The 16217-nt window shown below is 44.9% G+C and overlaps 1 long non-coding RNA gene across 1 annotated transcript; it reads left to right on the forward strand.

Annotated features, from left to right (window-relative positions):
• The first annotated feature begins 5131 nt into the window (after nucleotides 1-5131).
• Nucleotides 5132-14012, forward strand: LOC119373917 (uncharacterized). Its single transcript, XR_005180017.2, has 4 exons — nucleotides 5132-5247; nucleotides 7346-7528; nucleotides 10677-10859; nucleotides 13819-14012. It is a non-coding gene; the product is annotated as an uncharacterized LOC119373917 (long non-coding RNA).
• The last annotated feature ends 2205 nt before the right edge of the window (nucleotides 14013-16217 follow it).

Here is a 16217-nt window from a genome sequence, read left to right on the forward strand (position 1 = left end):
GCAAAGAGACATTTGAGCACTTTCTTTGTGATAGTACCGTCTATTCCTCGCACAAAAATAGCCTTAGCATGCCACTCAATGATTTGACGGCCACATTTTTTTTTTTCTTCCCTCACAGCCATCGTAAGTCCAAGCTGCTTGGTGTAGCAACAAATTGGAACGCTATACGAAGTAAGGCTAGGCATTTTAAGAAAAATATGAATTGTATTAAACATGGGCTGGCTAAGTAAAAAGGTATGCTAAAGCGTCAACAGAACTACATGAAGAAAGAGAATGACTACGAAAAAGCGCTTGTAGAATTGCGGTGTTGATTACAGGCGCCTTCCGTGGGCAGAGCACCTTAAATCATAAAACACAAGATGACAGATGACTTGCACAGGACGCATACACGCAGCGTCGCATCATACTGGTGTTCTAACTTGGTGCCTATAGGATGTTGTCAGCGTACGATATGCACTGCAACGGAAAGCTGCCAGCGTGTGTGCAGGGAGTTGCAGCAGTCTCCGCATGTGCATGCAACAGACGCAGCCCTGCAACATTGCTGGTCATCCAACAAGCGAGAGCCAACAGCTCACGTTGGCACTCGCTGGAACGTCAATTGAGCGGCGTGAACACATCGTACGTGAAGTTATAAGCCTTCGGCGTTACTACATTTTGTGCTCATCGCTCTGCAGAACACATTTAAGGTAGGGCCCGCGAGGCCACGCTAGGCGGGCCCTTGACCCCATCTCGCGGGCAGTTAGTCAACAAGCCTCTGCGTCGCTGAAACACTTGATGTAGCTCAGAGAAGCTCAAATCGTCACTCTGAAGGACGTCTATAAAAAACTCACAGGCTCCCCATGTATCCGCCTAAGCGGACTCAAAGGCGAAAACCATCTTTTTTCTTGTAAGTCGATGTATTGAACCTGCCGGGTACTCTTCCGAAAGTTTTCTGCAACTAACGTGGTTTTGCAATGCCGCCAGATCGGAGGCATTGTAAGCTTTTTGCACCTGACGTTTTTTTTTTTTTTCTCTGTCGATGAAAAGAACACTTCCTCGCAAAGAGATACGGTTCTACGCAGCCCCAAACCTGATGAACATTTGTGGCCTGTTAAATGGACCCGCGAGTCGGCGGAGAGGCTAGGCCTTTCTTTCCCAATATGGGAGCGGCTCGCTGCACAGCTAAAGCGTGGCTTAAAGGACCATTTAAAGTTTTTCATCCATCCGTTCATTCCGCAGGGCCGACCTTTAACCAAACATTGATATCATGTAGCGACGTTACCATGTGATATCAGTGATGTCAGGACGACGTAGAAAATTTTGATGATATGTGACGTCAGGATGATCTCATATGATGACGCCATCACGTGATGATGATTTTTTGCATTCATCTCAGATAACGGTGAAGCCAACTGAAAAATTGGCATGCCGCTGTGCGGCAGTGCAGTTGATAAGGTGACCCTCTCGCCTTGACTTTGTTGATTTCTTCCTCCCTTTTACGGTTATAAAATTAGAAGTTTGCTCGTCGTAACAAGTAAGCCCTGCGGAGCTTCAGCTTTTCTTATAGCAACTAGGGAATTTACAAAGTGAACTGCTATTGGGCAACCCAAAATGTATGTTGCTCGTAAGTAGAATAAATAGGCGACAATATTAGTAAGTGTTTGACATTGAGCGAAAAACGTGCACCATGACGCGAATTCTCTCTTCAGAAGTCATTATACAATCAGGACACACATTCGTCGCTTTGAAGAGGTTCACGCACGCATGAGTATTATGGTACATCATTTCTTTCACGACAAACCCTTAATAATTACGCCATTAGTGATCGTGCCGCGCTGTCCTGTACTCGCGTTCCTCTGAGGTTATGCAAGCAGTCGAGAGTCTCAGTGTAGCTCGACCTCTGGGCCGCAACTTCCCATTGGTGTCATCTACGCACCTACTGTGCATACAATCTAAAAGTCTATACCAATATCCTAGTTGATGCTCAAAACTTTAGACTAGGTTAAAAGAGAAATTTTTGTTAGAGTAGAATCCTATTACAGACACGTATATGCCTGCAATATGCCATTTTTGATATTTTACAATCAAGTCTATACCAATATCCTAGTTGATGCTGAAAACGTTAAGCTAGGTTAAAAAAGAAATTCTTGTTAGACTAGAATCCTATTACAGACACGTATATGCCCGCAATGTGCCATTTTTGACATTTCCACCTGTAATTTCCTTCTACCTTAGATGCTGACCCGAAGGAGGCCTGCCGTTTTTTGTCTCATGAGGCCAAGAATCCATAGTTGAAGTGCACCTTTCACCGATGTTATATAAAGCACCTTTCGATCTGTCTTGAAAGAGCGTCCTCGATGATCGCCCATGATAAAAAATTTGTAAATAATTATACTTGGATTCATCTGGTCCGTAATACTTACCTCTGCGAAGACATCAATAAAAATTATTACACTTCACATAGAGGCAGACCAAGTGTCATGACATAAATATGAATAAAAATCACTTTCTCACGATTCTGAATTGCGTTATTTTTTTTTTGAGTACCACAGAGCATTACCTACAGCATTGCAACCACGAATACTTGTAGAAAACAACAACTGGAAAGAGGCTAAGATATTGTGTTGCACTAAAGCCTGTGAAAAAGATTAGGCCAGCTTCGGACTAGTGGTGCCAAGCCTGCAGGAAGTGCGGAACTGGGCGGCCTTCTTTGTTTCTCTTTATTTTTTTCTCTTTTCTTTATGTTTGCTATGTCTGACTTGTGTTTGTTTATCTCGATTTGCTTCTCTTTTTCTATATATATATTGCTTATATTTCTCACTCCTTCTCATATATATATATCAGGTATACGCTTCTAAAAAACTGTTCAAATTTCGACATTTCTATCGGAGACCAGTTTTCATCAAGACGAAATTTACCAGGCTTCTATGCGCGTTTATGTCATCGTGACAGATAGAAGTAAGAAAAGTAAACTCAATTTATAAAAAGTAAAAGGGACAAGAAAGTCACAGATTCGCCGCAACGGCGAAGCAATGAATGCGATAGCAACAAATTGGAATGTAACGCGAAGTACGGAAAGCAGCTCGAAATTTCCAGCACGTCGCTCAAGCGCAAAGGACGTACGAAAAGAACACACACAGGACGAGCGGGAACTGTCAAGTGTCACAGTTGTTACTTATTTCTCTTTCAACAGCGTGCTCGTTTCGCAAACGCGCCGGCTGCAGCGAGCGAAGTCCCCTTCTTACGCTCTGTAACTTCAGCGTGAACAACGCGGTGAAAGCACAAGACATACAACCTCTTACCTCCACGAGATAAGCGCGCACGCAGGCGACCACGCCCTGTTGGTCGAAGTCCACGCAGGCGCGCGCGCGGGCAACGCTACGAACGGGCTGATGACCTTTAAATCACGCCGCTCGCGCACTTCGCGCCATCTCGCTAGTGAGCAGAAAAGCACGCTGAAGTAAATTGTGTATACAAATACCTCGCCGTTAGCATGCTGAAAGACGCCAGATGTCTCTTCGTTGCCTAGCCGTCTAACGCCGCACGCTGCGGGAACGAGAGGTAGCCCGTTCGATCCTGCGCGTCGGAAAGTATTTCTGAATTATTTTAAAGACGATAGTATCTCTTGGGGAACTTAAACGCATGAAATTTTGGTCTGTCTGTCTGTCTGTCTGTCTTTCTGTTTGTCGGACACGTCACTCGATTCAGCCATCCGGCCAAAGTTGAACGACTTGCCCAAGGGCCGGCCATCTTGAACGGCTGACTAGGTTCATACTTGTGTACATTGTTGATCAAAAAGCAAAGATTACGCATATCTGAGGTGCAACACCAGACTAGGTAAGTATTAGGCGATGTGTTCCTTTAACATAAAATACATAGATATGTAATTCTAGAGACCCTAGTTTCTTAAGCTGCGCTGAAAATGCGACTGCGCTGAAACTTGCCTTCCTCCGTGTCCTCTGCACGAGCTGATTGTTGTGTTTCGCTTTCGGTTCAGTATTGCACTGTACGAATGCCATGGGGCGCCGCCCTGGCATTCCTGTTTTACCCAGGCGGACGTGTAAATAAAAGAGTGTGTGGACGTTTCTTCTGCTTCGGCGCTTCGCGCCCAACCGGCGTGTTCGGGCTGGCTGGCGTCCCCGCCGGTCGCGTTGGTCACCGCCTGTATTCGCCTGCTGCTGCGCCGGGACTACCAGCCCGCAACACAGCACTCATGTTTCCCGACGTATTGCCAGATGGCGTCCATATCTCACGCAGCGCCTCTTCTATCATCTTTAGACGACATTTGCAGCGAAGCACGCAGATACGCGGCCAATTTTTTCTTTGTTTTTCTTCTGGGGGGAAACAGACTGCCTTTTCGAGTGTGATGCCAGACAATGCATTATGTCGCATTCTTTCCTCAGAAATTTTGTCCATGTCACGATGACCTTGGTGAACCATATTTGTTTGACTGGGGTCGTGCTATTGCATGCTTTTTACGCAGGCTAATATAGAATAAGTCTATTTCATCATATAAGAACTATATTATAGGCTTGCATGAGCCCTTTTTTATTGGCATGTCGATACGTACTCAAGTTCTTTGGGAACACAATACGCTCGTAAGATTGCAACCGCATAGCACTAAAGCAAGACTTCTGCGCGTGGTCTCTTGCAAATCATCTGTAGTATATCATCTAGAGATAGAGATTAGAGCAGTCATGTCCTCATTTGGGACATATTCACATGCCAGCAGGGTCAATTGATGAATTAGGTTAGGGCTTCCTAAGTAAAAAAAAAGCGTTAGGCTCAACAACCTCGCTGCTAGAAAAGTAAAGGTTAATACGAATCACTTTTTAAAGTAGCAAGCAGCAATAAGGTTGTTCTAAAAATTTCAGGAAGCATTATGTACACACTGTGGAATATATTTTAAAAGTCGTCGTGTTCTCGTTTCATATTGTACACCCCACCTTGAAAATTGGGAACAGGTAGCGCATAAATAGGTAACCTTGTGAAAAGAGAAGTAATATACGGGGCAATTCATACATCATCGTCATTTGAAACAATTGTTCGTGCAGACACCTCACGTCACGGTAAAAGGTGGAACTTTTCCGCAAGGTAACGATCCAAAAAAATATGATAAAAAGCACCGGCGCTGTTTCAGAGGCAGTGAAACTACGCAGGGGCTCATACAAAAGTAGCTACTGCAAATCCGCGTTTCCGCAAGTTTTGACACAGTGGCGGCGTTCAATATTTTAGTTTCTCTGCTCACCTTCAGCCTCTATGCGAACGGTATGTAGAGATTCATGCAAACTTCCTTAGTTATGTAGGTAGCGTGTACAACAATATAATATTTGAGATGCAAACGTCTTCGATAGCAGAATTGGTGATTTAGTAGCGAAATACTAATGTACACAGATGATCTCAGTAGTTATTTTATTTCTAATCAAGTAACCCGTGACGGCAGCCGTGCCTATCAACGACCCTCTAAACTGAAAAGGCGTTTACACTAGGCAAAGTACAGGTTACCACAGCACTAACTGTGCAGTTGTTCCAAAAAATCGCGCTGTCATGTCACATTGAACTAACAGTGGGGGAATACTTGCAACACGCGAATGTCGAGGACAAAGTGCTTAGTCTAAGGTAAAAAAAAAGAAGTAGCTGGGGGATTAACGACAAAAGCAAGCGTTCGTGCAGCACGCTGTTCCTCTCGGTGCCTTCTCCAGTCTGGTCAAGTCAGGCACTTTTTCGGTGCTTTCCTCGGGGGGGGGTTGATTCGCCGTTTTTCATCGAAGCTTCTCTGAGTTACCAATTTCGGTGGGGGTGGCATAGTTCGCCAAAAACCGCCGCCTGCGAATGTACAGAAACACAGGGCGTACGCAAAGAGGTCCTCGAAGGTGCACCGATCACATGTGCATTAGCATGCGCCGTTTTTCGAAAACTGATGCTCTCTCTATTGCGGGATTGCCGGCGATGGGCCGTATCTGATATGGAATACTGATCTTTTATCAAGGTCCCTTGTCATTTCAGTGTTAGCTACATTTCGTTGTTTTGAAGCATGAGCGTCGTTGTTGCCTGTATCAAGAGAAGCACGGAAACTGAAGGTCCAATTCCCGCCATGGAGGAAGGAAAAATAAGGAGGGTGCATTGCGCAACGCGATAGAAAGAAAGAAGGGAACAAAAGTAGTAGGCAATGCATGCAACACCCAAGCTTCACTGGTCCTCCTTTTTCCTATAGGGGAAGGGCTGCAGATTTTCCCACCACGTCCGTTACCACCCTGAGGAAGGAACGGAAATGACCCTGAGACACTGGGACTACCTGAAAGTTTGGCTGGTGCCAGCTTACCCTTACGAATCCTGTCCCAGGCCAAACGAAACCGGTATTATCTCAAAACTGACAAGTCAGCAGCACGCTTCGTGCACTAGAATACGCGCAGTAATGCCTTAAACCAGGGAGAAGTTCAGATGAAGGTGGAGGCTTGAAGTAACAAGAAATTGTTGCAGAGGCAAGGGGACCTGTCTTCTTAAGAGCAGCAACTCGAAGCAGCGTTCAATGTCGCAGTAGCAGTTGCTTGCCTTGATAAACACAAGTCCTCTTGCCGAAAAGTTGGCCGAACATGTCCACCTAATAATTCGTATAAAAATACCAAGAGATTTGTTTTCCGTTATTTGTGTTGACTTGGTTTAAAAATCGTGCGAACATCGGACTCAATTAGTAGGATTGTTGTGCATTCCTCGTGTGAGGTTAAAATTAGAAATAATGTTACCGAAAAATAAGGCTGTGTCCTCGGTGAACACGCAGCACACTAACAGGGGAATCTAGAAAGGTTGCCTTTTAGAGGCGGTTGTAAACTGTGGGCGACTAGTGCAAATACACTTGCAAGGTACCGACTACGGCATAAGTGATCAAAATTTTGATAGTAGGAAAGCACTCATTATGCCATTATTCATCATTCTGCGGACAAGTGATGTGCCCACTACGCGTCTGCAAGGCGTTATGTGCACTTTGTTAACGCTGTGGCTGATGACGATGAAGAATTATTGCGGCGCTCTTTGCAACGAGTGGGATATCTTAAACCAAGCACTCATCACGCAAATCGTATTGTGTGACGTCTGGTGTTATTTTACTGTTCTACTATGCCATATTACATCTGTTAACGTGAGTCGTTGCCCGACATGACGGCTGTACAGGGTCTTTTTGAGAAGTAGTGTCTAGCACCGATGTGGTTCTGTGGTAGTATAGTCGACTACCACGTAGAGTGTCTCGGTTATAATCCCATTCGAACCTTGGCTGCTTTTTGTATGCAGGCAGTCTATTACTAAATGCCCAGTTGTGTTTCTAGCAATCATTTTCTTATTGAAGATGCGCAATTGCATTCTTTCTTTTTAGACGTAGCGGAATGTACAAATGGGTATTGTCTGCTACGCCCATCATACGGCACCTGCAAAGGCCGCGTTCGGAAATGGTACTATGACCCGGCAATACAAAATTGCAAGATGTTTTTTTATTCGGGCTGCGGTGGAAACGACAACAGATTCTCCAAGGAAGGATGGTGTCAATGGTATTGCTTGCGTAAGTCAAGTTGATCTTATAAGTTCTTAATCTTATAAAACTAGCCTACATTCATTAAATGCTGTCTTTAAATCATATATAAACAGTTATAAAACCAATTTAATACGTAAAAAATTAAAGCTTGGCATGTTGGACGTTATAAAATATTTCATTTCTTTCTGAAAGTTATGGGCTACACGTGTTTGCAAGTCTTGTCACCCGCCGTGGCTGCTTAGCACGTAGGGTGCTGCGTTACTATGCTCGAGGGTATGGGTTAGATTCCCGACCATGACGGCCGTATTTCGATGGGGGTGAAATGCAAAGAACACCTGTTTGCTTAGATTAAGTTTGAGCTAGAGAAGGCCAGGTGGTCTAAGTTATTCTGGAGTCCCCCACTAAAGCATGCTTCATAATCATATCATGGTTTTTTCACGTAAAATGCCAGCAATTATTGAAAAAGCGTTGTCGGTAAAACGCGTGCCAATCATCACGGAACTCCGGAAGTTATTTCATTCAAAAAAAAAAGTTTCAAGTGAGCATGATAAGTGAAAGATGGGTTACAGTACAATCGCTGTGGAATATCTAATAATTAATATGACTATGTAAAAATGCCAACCCTGCCGTAAAACTACCTCAATAGTAAACGGATACGTGCCAGAGAATTTGGGCAAATCCTACTACTCAGCGCTACGCCACAGCCTGTAATGTCCCTGATGTGTGAGAGAACAAGTAGAGAGAGATGGAAAAAAGGAAGAATAAAACAGATAGAGGGACGGAAAGAAAGATATAAAGAAAGAAAACGAGAAAATTCCTTGGTGAAAAACATTCTTTACGAGGCCGGATTCGAACCCGCGTATCCTCGATCCGAAGGCGAGCCTCCTAACCACTCAGCTATCCAGGCTTTTTTTTCTTTATTGCCTGTCTTTGGCCCACATAAACATTATACATATTTACATATATTTACACAACACAATAAAAACATCGTTAAAAACGACCGCTCAAATGTTCTGGCCGCACATGCGTTAAAATGTTTTCATCGTCGATAATAATTCGACGCATGGCAACCATTCTGGAGTAAATTCCTGCAACTTTTGTTCCTCCACAAAATCCCTTATACATTCTTTGAAGTACTGTGTAGGCGATCGTGCATCTACGTCAACGTGCCTGACTGCCATTCTGGATTTCCAGATGCTATGAAGAGCCATAAGCATTATCAGGTCGAATGGGGTACCGTCTTCACTTTGTATTGGCAAACAGCGGATCCCATGTGCATCAAGGGGAAAATCTTTTTTGATTGTGCACTGGAGCACATTCCAAAGAAAGACAGCATTCCAACAGTCCAGGAATACATGCTCAATGGTCTCCTACTCAGCTATCCAGGCACGCTAGCAGAGCCTAGCATAGCCTTGTATAATATAGTGTAGCCGGGGGTGGGAAAGGGAAGCGAGCGTGAGGAGGAGAGATGTGATGGTGAGGAGAAGGAAAAGGGGGAGGGGAGAGAGTAAAGCATAGCACCGATGTAATGAGACAGAGAGAAACAGAGAGAAAGACATGCAGAAAGAAAAACAGACAGAGAGAACATCAACGAAACAGAGAGAAAGAAAGAAGTAGAGAGAGAAAAGAAGATGGAAGGAAAGATAAAGACAGAAATTCTCGCCGAAAAAAATTCTTCACGTGACGCCCGATCGTGTCCAGAGAACCATGGGGTGTCCTAAGAAAGTGCGTACTCTCGAGGACGTGTTGGTCGAGAGTAAGTATGAGGGGCGACGGGCCCGTGCTTCGCTGTGTCAAGAATTGCGCGACTTCATGCAAACACTACATTTTTGTTGGTTTTTTTTCAAGTGAATGCCGCCAAGACAAAGTGAACACGCAGCTCGCGCCATGACGGGATACTCGCCCTTTTTGTTTTTTGTTTTTTTAATACAGAGAACACCGCTTTCTTGTTGCTTTGGTCACCCGAAAGCCGCCATGACGAAGTGAACGTGCAGCTCGTGCTTCATTTTGGCCACACTTTTTGCTTTTCATCAAAGTTCGGTATTCAAGGTCATGAAGCTTTCGCGTTAATAAAGGTGGATAACGTCGTACTACTTACTGCGTCACTTTTCCTTCGGGAAAATGAAGCACATGGTTGAAAGCAAGACGGGGAGCGTTTGCCTACCGCCATGGAATCCATGTCCTTTCGACTTTTTCATTTCTGCAGAGTATCGCACGTTATCATTACTATCCCGGCAGGAAGGGCGTCCCACAAGGCGTGTTCCCATTTGTATGGAACGCCAAAGCGCATGATATCAACAACCACGGCGCATGCCTCGTATAAATAAATGCGGCTTTGACGAAAAGCAAGGAAGTATTAACACTGTATATGAGCAACGATTACTTGAAAGCTGTGCAGTACTCACAAGCGAAAAATTTATCAGAATTAAAATTGTGTCGCAGCTGGAGTTTACCAGTGCATATGACCTTGCATTATCGCCGCTGCAATCAACAGCGTATCTCTTCCAGGTACCCCCAAAATCCTCCAAGATTTCTACTGTAGTTTTCTGTAGATACAGCAGCTCACAACGCAAGACATAACGACACAAGGCACTAGTTATGCAACAAAAGCAGAACGGGCAAGATGGTAGGGACATATTTTAATGTATCATGTTCTGTTGAAACCAAACACAAGCCTACAAGGCTCAAATAGCATCAATGTTTTTTCTATGGCATTCAAAAACAAGAAACAATATTACAGATTATGTTAGAGAACTTCTTAAAGTAAAGGTTGCTACGAAGTTCCACGCTTGCTCTAATAAGCACACAGTGTACCTTTGTTGGTTCGGAGAGTTTGCTTCCTAAAGCAGCTGAGGCTATGAGAAACGCCATGGTGAACGATTCCCGATAACTTCGACCACCTGGGGTTCGTTAGCGTGCACAGCAAACGCAAAGTATACACGAGCCTCTAGTATGTCACCCCCAGCAAGATGCGACCGCCGTGACGTAGGTCGAAGCCGCGTGGTTAATGTCAGTAGCTGAGTTCAGTAACTACTGGGCCACCGCGACGGTCGCCATGCTACCTTGGTCACATTTTAAGTTTTTAGCATTCTTAGGCATCAATAAACAACAGCTTCTCGTTACAAACAAGCTACTTGTGCACAATTTTCGACCTGAATTTTTTTTTGTTCCTTAGCCAGAAACAAGATGAGAAAAAGTGTTTGCAGCCGAAGACCATACGCAGAAAAATGCTACGGCCGCAAGGAGCGATGGTACTTTGATAAACATGCCAACACTTGCCGTCAATTCCAAAACGGACAGTGCGGATTAGTACCTAACAGATTCGAGACCTGTTGGCAGTGCATGAACAGATGCAGTGGTAAGTATATCGCGTCTAAAATTGTGGTAAGTACGTATGGAATAGAACATCGATTGTTGTTAAAATGCGTGTTATTTATAAAGAGCAAAGGAAGGCACAACGGAAAACGCATACGTTTTCACAGTTGAGATAACTGATATTTATTCTCCAACCAAAGTTACGAAGACACGTAAAAACCCGACGTTTCGGAACCAGCTCGGTTCCTTCCTCAGGGGGGACTGCGGCGGCTTGGCAGCGGCCTCTTTAAGGCACTCTCGCGGCGGTTAACGACCCACGCATTACCGAGGAGCGTAGCCCATGCGCATACACAGGGGGGAGAGTTCCGAGTGAACGGTTGATATTTTGAGTGGTCCTCTGTATATGCCACGACTCCAGTAGTAACCTCCTCCTCCACTTGGTTTCACTTTCGAGGATGGCGGTTCCGTTGAAGTCTATTCTGTGGTCAAACGTCTCTGCGTGCTCGGCGACGGCGCTGCGTTCTTTGTTGAGTTTACGGACGTCGTTGACGTGTTGCCTAATCCGTTCGGGGAAGTTTTTGGTCTCGCCGATGTATGACGAGGGGCAGTCGGCACACGGTATTTTGTAAACGACGCCGGGCGCCCTGTCTTTTGTTGGTCGGTCTTTCGGGCGGGGAAGGAAGCGGCCCAGCGTGCATGAAGGCACGTGCGCGATGTGCACGCCTTCTTTCCTAAAAATCCGAGCCAACGCCTCGCTGGCTCCCTGGACGTATGGGACCGACACGCGTTTTGGAGAGCTGTTCGTCAATGCTGGCTGGGAGTCGCGTAACCTCTTTTTGTCTGCGCGGCGGGCGACGGATCGAATGAAATTTCTGGGATAACCGTTTTTTCTGAGGTCCGCAATTACGCGGGCCTCTTCTTTCCGGCGTTCGGTGTCAGTAACGCCGGAAAGAAGAGGCCCGCGTAATTGCGGACCTCAGAAAAAACGGTTATCCCAGAAATTTCATTCGATCCGTCGCCCGCCGCGCAGAGAAAAAGAGGTTACGCGACTCCCAGCCAGCATTGACGAACAGCTCTCCAAAACGCGTGTCGGTCCCATACGTCCAGGGAGCCAGCGAGGCGTTGGCTCGGATTTTTAGGAAAGAAGGCGTGCACATCGCGCACGTGCCTTCATGCACGCTGGGCCGCTTCCTTCCCCGCCCGAAAGACCGACCAACAAAAGACAGGGCGCCCGGCGTCGTTTACAAAATACCGTGTGCCGACTGCCCCTCGTCATACATCGGCGAGACCAAAACTTCCCCGAACGGATTAGGCAACACGTCAACGACGTCCGTAAACTCAACAAAGAACGCAGCGCCGTCGCCGAGCACGCAGAGACGTTTGACCACAGAATAGACTTCAACGGAACCACCATCCTCGAAAGTGAAACCAAGTGGAGGAGGAGGTTACTACTGGAGTCGTGGCATATACAGAGGACCACTCAAAATATCAACCGTTCACTCGGAACTCTCCCTCCTGTGTATGCGCATGGGCTACGCTCCTCGGTAATGCGTGGGGTCGTTAACCGCCGCGAGAGTGCCTTAAAGAGGCCGCTGCCAAGCCGCCGCAGTCCCCCCTGAGGAAGGAACCGAGCTGGTTCCGAAACGTCGGGTTTTTACGTGTCTTCGTAACTTTGGTTGGAGAATAAATATCAGTTATCTCAGTTTACTTACCCAACCAGACAGAATTCTGTCTAATGTTTACCTTCAGTTTTCACAGTTGACTTCACTTTGAGAGTTCACACTTAAAGTGAGTCTTACTTTGATACTGTTGCCTTTCACTGGTTTACTGGATGTAAAGAAGCTGTTGGCAGTTTCAGCAGTGCAATGTCTCAGATTAGCCAGCTGTTCTGATATCCAGCGCATTTAGATCTCGATAGCTTTCCTCACGCTTACAGCAATATGCAAGAGGATTTCATCCCTTTACCCTTTTTTTTACTGATGTCTGTCTATCGAGATAATGTCCCATTTTCCGCGGGAAATAAGCAGGTTGCTCAAGCAGCAGCAGCCTTGAGTAGGTAAAGCAGAAATATAAATTAGTACTCAAAGCTACCAGGCGCTACGGGGGGGAGGGGGGTGTATGATGTATAGCATTCTACAAAACCTAGAGGAAATTTCATATAGTAATATTCTTTGAAAATATTGGTTACGTATGTGTAACGCGGAACGCTTCAAACCAATATTGCACCTCCAAAGTAGGGAGCTGAAGCATAATGGTTCCGTAGAAAAAATCCCCTTCAACGATACAAAAATGTGCTGACTTTGCACTAGTGGTGCAAAGCTGGAACCAACAGTGGAGCTAGTGTTCGGCCTAGCTCGTTCTAAGGTTTTGCTAGTAATGCCAACCTTTCGCTAGAGATGCTATGTTTCTTGCAAGTAGTATTAAGTATGGCTAGACTCTGCTATTCTTCAGCTTCGATCGGTTCCCCACACTACGCAGTGTTACGCGGTTTTGTCGAGAAGGTGTCACGTGAGTAGCTGTGACGTGATGTGATTTAAGTCACGTGACTAGCCGTTACGTGCTTTTTGGCGGCAACATGTCACGTGACTAGTCGTTACGAAATGTTACGTGATTTTAGTCACGTGACCACTTGTTACGTGGTGTTACGTGATGTTCTGTGGTTTTTTTCTCACGTTCTACATGTTACGTGATGTTACGTGATTTCTAGTCACGTAACTTGTTGTTACGTGATGCTACGCGATATTAGAGACGTGACTAGACGTTAGGTGATTTGAATGACTTGAATAGTTGTTGCGTGATTTACGGGATTTATGTGATACCGGTTCCTGATGATGATAATTTCTGTTTGCACTACCCGGTGCAACAAAGCGCTTAGGTAACTCCGCTGTTAAAATACCATACCTAATCTTTTATGTGGCCTCAATTGCCCTGCGCCTTTGAAACATTATCGCGCAAGATTTGGCGCTTTTTACAAGCTCATATTTGTTTTCTTTTCGCTTCAGATGCTGATCCGAATAGTGTCTGTCAGGAGTCTACTGGCATAAAAAAACGGTAACCAACGCGTACTTTGGCAATCTGTTCCAAGAACACTTCGGCAGATTCTTCCAAACAGAGTGCAAGCACTGTTAGCCACAGCTTCGAAACACTAATGCATTGAAAAATAAAATTTTAAGCAATATGAAATTGATTCCTCTTTTCGAACCATTGATACCTACACGCTTCATGAAACTTGTATAGGAACAATTTTTAACACCACTTGGTATGTTTACAAAGCTGCGCCTTTTTTATTTGTTTATTTATATATTTACATATACAGTACAGTAATAACATAGGATCCTCAAGGAGTATGACATTAGGCAGGACACAGGAAAATATATTTTAGTTTGCAACTTCTCGGCGAAACTTGTCTACTAAAAGTCACAACGTTTTCTTTTTCGTCCGAAGCAACATGCGGTGACAGGGCATTAGTCGCTAGTATGTCTGCACGGCCGTTCTTATTCCAGTGTGTTGTGTTCTTTTTCTATTTTTCCATCACAAAGCATGCCTATATCATATATGCAAAGTTTCTGGACACTGTTCTGCGCTCACGTGCACTCCCACTCATGCAATGTTGTGTATAAATATATCAATGTTGGGCTAAAGACGCCTATGATGACCTTAGCCACAGTGGTATCTAAAGTCCGTCTTCCAACGTAGCCGCCCATCATTATTTCTCTTCGTTCCTGATCGCACGCATGCTTATTTCACCTTCAAGTGTTTTTTGAGGAGCCGTGTCAATGCGCTAATTTACTATGTGTTTCTCGCACCTTCCTTCGCTCTACTTATAAGTCGATCTGCCATCTATACAGACTAGCTCCTATCACAGCTTTAGTTTGGCCCCGCCCATATGCAGTTTGACTGTTGTTTCTCTCTGGCCATATATAAGGCCTTGGCTGCGGTTTTCCCGACCGGCCTGGAGGAATCGATTATTGATGCAGCGGAAGTTAACTGACATGTATTTAATATCATCTGTGTCATTGGCATACACTTTTCCTTGCAAGTGTTACTTCATTTCTACCACAATTTTCGTTTACAATGTTTACAAGCAGCCAGCAGCGAAGTGGTTAAATGGCTCCACGACCAGTGCGCCTCAAGATAACCTGGAGGAAGCTTTGGGTGATAAAGAGCCGAAGGTTGCAAGCAATCATTTATACAGTTTCGCAGTTTTTGATGTACCATTTACAAAGATGGCATACATTTGAAACGCCTTCTTATTGTATGCATAACCATGGCATAAGTTTAATCCGGAATAATTGTTATTGATTTAATTATCGGCATCGTTCATTCTCTGGCCCACACCTTCGGAAGACCGCGGGAGCCCCGTGCAGAACGATGGAAAGATCTCCTTGCGCCATACTGTCAACGAGGTATGCCTCCGGCTCCGACTCGACAAGCGTCTTTACCCTCCTCCTCATCCATCGCTGACTGTACTAGAGGCTCCAATTGAATGGTGCGTCCAAATTATTTGCCTGATCACCTCTTTTTGCATTTTTCTTTACAACTCTAAATATGACCTCTGCTGTCCCAGTTGTCCCTCTACACTTACAGACCTGGCACACTGCATTTTCTACTGCCCAACTGCCCAGCAATCCAGGTCTTATTCTTGCCCTTCCCTTTCCATCCCCACTTGTCCCCACTGTATCTGCCCTTAAGGGGAAGAAGAACAGCGGCGACTGTTCGGCCAGGCGGTCGAAGTGCTCGACCTCTGAATTTGGCTGAATAAAAGTCTATAACTGCTACTATTGTTATTACTACTACTATTGCTGCTACTACTACTACTACTACTACTACTACTACTACTACTACTGCTACCACCACCACCACCACTACTACTACTACCACCACTACTACTACTACCTCTACTACTACTACTACTACTACTACTACTACTACTACCACTACTACTACTACTACTACTACTACTACTACTACTACGGCGACGACGACGACTTGTGCAAGAATCATAGCCATGGAGGAGAAAATATTGCCCTTATATATGCGCCATTAGTCAACTAAAATCTACGAAATGGGCTCCCGCGTGAATATTTGCGGGGTACTTCAAGATTCAGTACAGCGGACACTTTAAAAGCATGGTCAGTAACGCTCATTTTTATTGATCAAGTATACTCCTGTGTCTCGATTGCGGAAAGAGTCTTGCTCCATTTTCTGAGTGTAGTGTTACCGTATCATTTTCATAGGTTGTAGTTTTGCAATCAGAACCGCGACATTTTGGCAAACGAATCACGCAGCTAAGGGGTAATGCATTACACTTAAAATGCCTATTAGCGTGCAAATAAAAAGTTCTGTTCAGGGCTACGAGTAGAAGAACACTGCATTTTCTAGGTCATACATAATTGCACTT

The sequence above is a fragment of the Rhipicephalus sanguineus genome, chromosome 11 (genome assembly GCF_013339695.2).
Source record: "Rhipicephalus sanguineus isolate Rsan-2018 chromosome 11, BIME_Rsan_1.4, whole genome shotgun sequence".
Classification (NCBI taxonomy): domain Eukaryota; kingdom Metazoa; phylum Arthropoda; class Arachnida; order Ixodida; family Ixodidae; genus Rhipicephalus; species Rhipicephalus sanguineus.